General features: G+C 38.8%; 1 non-coding gene across 1 annotated transcript; it reads left to right on the top strand.

Moving 5' to 3' along the window:
* Positions 1-1,170: 1,170 nt before the first annotated feature.
* LOC121228510 (small nucleolar RNA R71) lies at positions 1,171-1,276 on the top strand. The gene has a single exon (XR_005926086.1). It is a non-coding gene; the product is annotated as a small nucleolar RNA R71 (small nucleolar RNA).
* Positions 1,277-8,735: the final 7,459 nt, after the last annotated feature.

Below are 8,735 nucleotides of genomic sequence, written 5' to 3'. Positions count from 1 at the left end.
AGTATGAGAGACACATGTATGATGACATGCAAATGCTATGTTTGTGGTTTAATTGAGGATGTTTAATCATTAAATGAAGACCATGTTATATGCTTTTGATTTTGTATAAGTGTGTAAGAGATCAAGGTTGACCAAAGCTTGGAAAATAGCCTAGGTATATTCCACACAGGCAGTGACACGACATGTGTCTCAGCCGTGTATGGGACACGACTTTGGGACATGGGCGTGTGGAGCCTTAAAGCATGAAATTTCCAAGATTTTTGTAAGTTCTCGGTTTAGTCCCAAACCCTTTCTAAAGTATGTTTTGGGCTCCATAGACTCAAATAAGGGACTATGTGTAAGAGAATGAACGCTTTGAAATATGAATAAAATTTTATGGCTCGTATTTTAGTTTAATGTTTGTATGTTTATCTGGTAACACCTCGTACCTTAGCCCGGCCTCGGATACGGGTAAGGGGTGTTACAGTATTACTTGGCAAACTACCTTTTGGTCGTTCGAAGATTAGTTTGGAAAGCTGGGCTATCTGAGTTTCGAGCCCTTCGATTGACGTTTTTTGATTTTTAAGTGCTGTCTCAGTGTTCTGAAATCGAGTTTCTGACACTGATATGAATTTTGAGAGCATCTCTTCAGGGGTTGGCTTCTTTTCCTGTTGGTAGGGTGGTTGTTGGTAGCTCGGAGGATGTTGTGGTCTTTGATTTCCTTGACCGCCCCACGAGAAATTAGGGTGGTTCCTCCAACCTGCATTATAAGTGTTACTATATGGATTGTTTTGAGGTCGAGGATTATTACCCATGTAATTTAATTGCTCGTTATCCATGTTGTGGGCATAAGATTGATATTCTGAATTGTTTGTTCCACCTCCACTTGCTTTGCACTACATTACTGGGTGAACCTGTGAAGAACTAAGAAAACCATCAATCTTTTTATTTAAGAGTTCTACCTGATTAGAGAGCATGGTGACTGAATCGATGTTATAAACGCCGGCTGTTTTCGTTGGCTTTGTCCTCATGACTTGCCACTGATAATTATTCAGTGACATCTCCTCTATAAACTCATAGGCATCTTCTGGTGTTTTATTGTTAATGGTTCCGCCAGTAGCTGTGTCAACCATTTGCCGAGTTGAAGGATTCAGACCATTGTGGAATGTTTGTACTTGGAGCCAAAGTGGTAACTCATGGTGAGGGCACCTTCTCAGTAAGTCTTGTATCTCTCCCATGCATCGTAGAGTGTTTCTAAATCCATCTGCACAAAAGAAGAGATATCATTACGTAATTTAGCCAAGATATCATTACGAAATTTAGCCATTTTAGCCGACGGAAAGTATTTTAGTAAAAAAATTTCGGTCATTTGTTTGTAAGTAGTAATTGACCCTCGTGGTAACGAGTTCAACCACTTTTAGCTTTGTTCCTCAATGAAAAAGGGAATAACCGAATGAATGGCATCATCAGAAACACCATTAATTTTAAATGTATTGCATAGTTCTAAGAAGTTGGCTAAATGAGCGTTGAGATCCTCATCCTGCAAACCATCAAACTGAACAAATTGCTGTATCATTTGAATAGTGTTAGGTTTTAATTTAAAAGTATTTGCGGCTACAGCAGGTCTAACAATGCTAGATTTAGTTCCTGTTAAAGAAGGTTTAGCATAATCATACATAGTGCGTGGAGCAGCATTTTGATTAGCCGCAATTGCAGGAGGTAGCTGATTACCTTGGTTTTCAGCCATCTCTTCGACTGGGGGTTGAGTATCGTCTTCTTACTCGTTCTCTGTGTATCTTAAGTTGCGCCTTATTTCTCTTTGATTTCTGCGAACTGTACGATCAATTTCTTTGTCAAAAAGTAATGGTCCCAACGGGTTTCTTCTAGTCATAAACTATAAAAACCTTCCAAGAGAAAGAAAAAGTAAATTAACTAGTAACAATAATAATAAAATTAAATTAAATTGCAAGAAAAATAAATGGCTAAAGTAATAAAAATTGAGCATTCCTAATATTTCAGTTCCCTAGCAACGGCACCAAAAACTTGATCGCGTGATTTTGTGATAGGTTTGAAATATTTATAATTACTCGTTCTTGAACTAACTATTATCGCGATGTAGGCAAATGTACCTATCGAACAGTAGTATAGTTTTAGCAAGACCGGATTGTCGAACTCAAAGGAACTAAAAGTACTAGTAATGACTGTCTTTTTATTATCTAGCCTAAGAATAAAGAGGTTTTGTTTTAATTAACTAATTATCTATACTAAGAACACACAGAGAAAAGAATTGGGGAATTGCTTCTGGGAAAAATCGATTGACTTAAGACAATACCTAAGGAAAAATCCACTTAGACTTTACTTGTTATCCTGGCTCCGAATCGGACGATTTATTCATTTAACTTGATCTGTAGAGATCCCTAAGTTATGTTATTATCCCTATTCAAGACTAATAACGTTTAATCCCTACATTGAATAACTAAGACTTTTCTCTAGCTAACACTCTAGAGTTGCATTAACTCGATCTATGGATCCCCTTATTAGGTTTCACCCTAATCCGGCAAAATCTTGTCACCCTCTATCTAGGCACGCAATCAACTTTGCTTAATTATGACAAAAGTACTCTTAGACAGGATCTATTCCTCCTCTGAATAAGAGCATGTCTTTAATCAATATCTTCGGATATCAAAACAAGAATTAAGAATACATAATTAAGAACAAGTTAAATATTTATCATACGATTCAGAAAATAATAACAAGATTCATCTTAGGTTTCATTCCCCCTAGGTATTTAGGGCTTTTAGTTCATAACTAAATAAGAAAACATCTCAGAAGAATAAAGAATACAAAACATAAAGAAAACCCAAAACTCCTGAAGGGAAATTGAGGAGAGATCTTCAGTCTTGATGATGAATCCAACTTCCGAGATGGATGAATCGGCTTCCTTGGAGTAATTCCTTACTCCCCCTTCTCCGTGTCCCTTTTCTTCCTCCTCTAGGGTGTATTTATAGGCTTTAGAATTCCTATGAGCCCTAAAAAATGGCCTTTTTCGAATTAGACTCAACTTGGGCTCGACAGTGACACGCCCGTGTGACATGCCTGTATGCGATTACTTCAGGCCGTGTTCGAGCTTGCCAAATTGACACGGCCGTGTGGTCTGCCCGTGTGAATCGTGCTTTGATTCTGCCAAATTGACACAGCGGTGTGGGCTGCCCGTGTGAGGAAGTCTAGGCGGTGTTCAGTTCGTACTTTGGCCTATTTTCTCTGTTTTTGGCCCGTTTCTTATTCCGTTTGCTCTCCTATGCTCTCCTAAGTATAAACATGAAATTAAAGAATTAGGAGCATCAAATTCACCAATTCTAATGAGTAAAAATATGTATAATTTAAGGTTATCACCGGAGTGTTCACAATGTGGTAGACGTCATTTCGGTGAATGTCGAACAAATGAAAGAGGTTTCTTCAAATGTGGATCTGCCATGAACTAGATGAGAAAGAGAAAAAGAAATATATGGGGGCGAGTAGTGCTCCTACGAGGGGTGGACCACAAAAGAACCTGGGCAGTGGGGCTAACAGTAGAGGTAACCCTAGGGATCCAACTGTGAGGTCCAAGGGCTGAGCGCCTGCAATAACTTTTACCATTCACGCTCGCAAAGAGACATATTCACCAGATGTTATCACGAGTACTTTTTCTCTTCATGGTATTTCTATTATTGCTTTGATTGATCCAGGGTCTACTCATTCCTATGTGTTCATGAAATATGCACCTAGAATGAATATATCTGTCGAGTCTACCAAATTTGTGATAAAAGTGTCAAACCCGCTAGACAAACATGTGTTAGTTTACTAAGTATGTAGAAACTGTCCCTTGACAATTAAGGGTCATAGTTTTCCGGCTAATCTCATGTTGTTGACATTTGATGAGTTCAATGTAATCCTTGGAATGGATTGGTTAATTTCTCATAGTACGGTAGTGGACTGTGGGAGGAAATCCATTGAGTTGAAATGTAAATATGGGAATGTTCTTCGGGTTGAACCAGAGGAACCAGATGACTTACCTATAGTAATATCGTCTTTGACTGCTAAGAAATATTTGGCGAAAGGATATGAGGCTTATCTCGCTTTTGTGCTAATTACTCAAGTGTCTGAGTCAAAGATTGAATTGGTACCGGTGGTTTATGAGTTAAGAGATGTGTTTTCGGAAGAGTTTCCTGGATTACCTCCAACCAGAGAAGTTGAATTTGGTATTGACTTAATACTTGGCACGAAACCTATATCGATTGCCCCGTATAGAATGGCACTAACGGAATTAACGATGTTGAAAGTACAACTACAAGAGTTAATAGATAAGGGCTTCACGAGATCGAGTTTTTCCCCATGGGGTGCTTCGGTACTTTTTGTAAAAAAGAAAGACGGGTCGATGAAGTTATGTATCGACTACAGGTAGCTCAACAAAGTGACTGTGAAAAACAAGTATCATTTGCCAAGGATCGATGACCTATTTGATCAGTTGAAAGGAGCCACTGTATTTTCCAAGATTGACTTGAGGTCGGGATATTACAAGTTAAGGGTTAAGGAGCAAGATGTATCGAAAATCGCATTTTGGACGAGGTACGGGCATTATGAGTTCCTCGTCATGCCTTTTGGCTTAACGAACACCCCAGCGGTTTTTATGGACCTGATGAATCACATTTTTCAACCATATCTGGATAAGTTTGTCGTCATTTTTATCGATGAATATTGATTTATTTACGTGATGAGAGTGAGCATGCAAAGCATTTGAGAACAATTTTACAAACCTTGAGAGACTAGTAGTTGTACGCCAAGTTGTCAGATTTCTAGGGCATATTGTGTCCGGTGATGGGATCAGAGTTGACCCAAGTAAGATCTCGTCTATTGTCGAGTGGAAACCACCGAGGAATGTGACAGGGGTTTGAAGCTTTTTGGGTTTGGCTGGTTACTACAGTAGATTTGTGAATGGATTCTCTATGATAGCATCTCCGATGACAAGATTGTTGCAAAAAGAAGTCAAGTTCGAATGGACAGAAAAGTGCGAACAGTGTTTTGAGAAGTTAATGGTTTTGTTGACCGAAGCCCCAGTGTTAGTACAACCGAAATCAGGCAAAGTGTTTTTGATATATAGCGACGCCTCCTTGAATGGATTGGGGTGTGTACTCATGCCAAAAGGTAAGGTTGTAGCTTACGCTTCAAGATAACTAAATCCACATGAGGGAAACTATCTGACACATGATTTAGAGTTGGCTGCCATCGTGTTCGCGTTGAAAATTTGGAGACACCATTTTTATGGCGAAAAATGTCGACTGTTCACCGACCATAAAAGTCTCTAGTATTTGATGACTGAGAAAGAGTTGAATCTATGGCAACGAAGCTAGCTAGAGTTGATAAAGGATTATGAGTTGGTGATTGATTATCACCCAGGCAAGGCAAACGTAATCACTGATGCCTTGAGTAGAAAATCATTATTTACTTTCAGAGCAATGGATGCCCAATTAGCCTTATTCGATGATGGTTTGGTTCTAGTAGAGTTGAGAGTTAGGCCAAAGTTTCTACAAGAGATCTGTGAGGCTCAGAAAGGTGATAATGATTTGCAAGCTAAGATGACTCAGTGTGAGTTGGGGCTTGAATCAGACTTCTGAATTGGCACCGATGGGTGTATAATGTTCAAAGATATAGTTTGTGTACCCAAGGACATCGAACTTATTCAAAAGATTCTACGAGAGGCACATAGTGGTTGCTTGCCTATCCACCTGGGTAGTGTGAAAATGTACAACGACCTGAAGAAGATGTATTAGTGTTCAGGAATGAAAATAGACATTTCAGAGTTTGTCTCTAAATGCCTAGTGTGTCAGCAAGTGAAGGCTGAACATCAAGTACCTTCGGGTCTACTTCAGCCTATCATAGTCCCCGAGTGGATGTGGGACTAGATTACTATGGATTTTGTGACGGGTTTACCGGTAACCCCGAAGAAAGGTGATGCTGTTTGGGTTGTTGTGGATAGGTTAACAAATTCGGCACATTTTATACCAGTGCGTATCGACTACTCCCTTGAGAAACTGGCCGACTTGTACATTTCTGAGATTGTGAGGCTTCATGGAGTGCCTTTGTCGATTATTTCAGATAGAGAACTGAGATTTACCTCGAGGTTTTGGAGGAAGTTACAAGAGGCATTGGAACTAAACTAAATTTTAGCACGACATTTCACCCACAAGCCGATGGTCAGTCAGAAAGAGTAATTCAGATTTTAGAAGACATGTTACGATGTTGTGAGCTCGAGTTTCAAGGTAGTTGGGAAAGGTACTTACCATTGGTTGAATTTGCTTATAACAATAGTTATTAGTCAAGTGTGAAGATGGTGGCTTATGAAGCTTTATATGGGCAAAATTTTTGAACGCCTTTATATTGGACTTAGCTCAGAGAGAGTTGGATTCACGGGGTCAATTTAGTCAAAGAGACCAAAGAGAAAATTAAAGTGATTCACGACTGTTTGAAGGCCGCCTCGGATTGACAGAAATCCTACACGGATTTGAAACGGAAAAAAGATCAAATTTCAAGTCGGTGATCGAGTGTTCTTGAAAGTATCCCTGTGGAGGAAAGTCCTCAGATTTGGTAGAAGAGGCAAGTTGAGTCCTCGTTTTATAGGACCTTATGAGGTTATCGAGAGAGTAGGGTCTGTGGCCTATCAATTGGCTTTGCCATCAGAGTTAGAAAAGATTCACAATGTGTTTCATGTGTCCATGTTACGTCGATATAGATCAGACCCTTCGCATGTGATTGCGCCAACCGAGGTAGACATTCATCTGGACATGACTTATGGCGAAGAACCAGTCAAGGTTTTGGCTCAAAAAGTCAAACAGTTGAGGAATAAAAGTATTGCACTCGTGAAAGTTTTGTGGCATAGACATGGAGTCGAGGAAGCCACATGGGAACCCGAGGAGACCATGAGAGATCAATACCTGAACTTTTTTGCCGGTAAGATTTTTGGGGACGAAAATCCCTAAGGAGAAGAATTATAACAGCCCAATTTTGGGTCTAGTTGGAATAGTGGTTTTGAGATAGCTAATTTGAGGTCAGACAAAGTGTTTTATTATTATTTTAAGATCATAACATGTTTATATTAGTGCATGAAAAATTTGATGAAGTAAATTTAGCGTTTATGAGCTTATTTACGAAAAAGGACTAAATCGCATAAAGTGAAAAAGTCCTATTTTGATAGCTAAGGGTGTCAAATAGCTAGAGAATCTTAATTGGAGGTCTTTAACGAGCAGTTAGACCCTTTATAATAGCATGACTAGCCACAGGGACATGGAAATAGAAAAGTCAAAGAAATTAGGTGGGTTGGTGACTTAAGTGAATAGACTGAATAAAATAAAAATTTACCTTCATCTTCTTGACTCATTCTTTATTCCCACCAAAATATCAACCATTAGAGGGGCTTGGGAAGCTTGAAAGCTTCAGCAACTTATCCCTCTCTAAAGTAAGTGATTTTGATAGTTTTCTTAATGATTTTTACATTTTTTAACCTCTTGAAGCATGAGCTTTCAAATGAGGGGACCATTTTGCAAAATGGTTGAAAGTCTAGGGTTTTACCATAAGAGTGTTCATGTAGTTTTCTAAAATTTTTTGAAAGAATATGAGTATTAGATGTGTAATAAACAACTTTTGTGAAGAAGTTTTCATTGAAACCCTAACTAAGGACCATTTTGCATAAGTTGTAAAATAAGTAATAAATTTGTAAAGTACTGGAAATTTTGGATTGTTAGCAGAGTAAAAAGGGTTCGGCTAGGCTTATGATAAGAAAAAAATTGATAACAGTCGATTTTCGAGCATAGGGGTAAAATGGTCATTTTTGTGAAAGTCTAGCGGCAAAATGGTCACTTTGCCCAATATTGAATTTTTTAGTGTCTAGATTAAGGTGCTCAGAAAACGGGTGAATTTTATTATTATAGATCAAGAAATTCAAAATCCAAACCTAGACCTTGGAAGGCCAAGCAAGTAGATTAGACTGACTAATCGCCATATTTTGTAATCCGAGGTAAGTTGTATCTAAATAATACAACTACATTGTTATTATATGTTTTTGGATTGCTATAGCATGAATTGCTTGATTGTGAAATTGAGAATGTATGATGATAATTGAGATAGTAGAATCTCCCGTTTGAACCATAGGAAATAAATCAGATATTCATGTCGTGACGTATGTGTTATTATGAGCTAGTGTAAGACCATGTCTGGGCCATTGCATCAGCATTGAGACAAGAGCTAGTGTAAGACATGTCTAGGACATGCATCAGCCTCGAGACGTAAGCTACTGTAAGACATGTCTGGAACATGCACCGGCTACAAGATGTGTTAGTGTAAGACCATGTCTGGGACATGGCATCAGCACAGATATGTGAGAGCTAGTGTAGGACCATGTCTGGGACATGGCGTTGGACTCGATGATGATAGTGAGTGTAAGACGATGCCTGGGACATGGCATCGACTTGAGATATGAGCCAGTGTAAGACCATCTCTAGGACATGGCAACGTAATTCTACCCCATGTTTAAGGCTTATTGATTATCTAGTTGTGTTCCAAATGGTTCAACGGTGAGAGTTATGGTTTAAGGTAATGAGAGAAGTATAACCTTGTTGTGAGTGGTACAGGACCAATTTAGGATGTATGAGATATGAGCTCAAAATATGCTAAATGATTCGTAATTGATAGTGATGAGTAAGTTGTGCTTATGTCTTCTCTTGTAT

The sequence above is a fragment of the Gossypium hirsutum genome, chromosome A04 (assembly GCF_007990345.1).
Source record: "Gossypium hirsutum isolate 1008001.06 chromosome A04, Gossypium_hirsutum_v2.1, whole genome shotgun sequence".
Taxonomy (NCBI): domain Eukaryota; kingdom Viridiplantae; phylum Streptophyta; class Magnoliopsida; order Malvales; family Malvaceae; genus Gossypium; species Gossypium hirsutum.
Note: the sequence above shows the minus strand (reverse complement) of the source record. Positions and strands in the feature narration are given on the sequence as shown.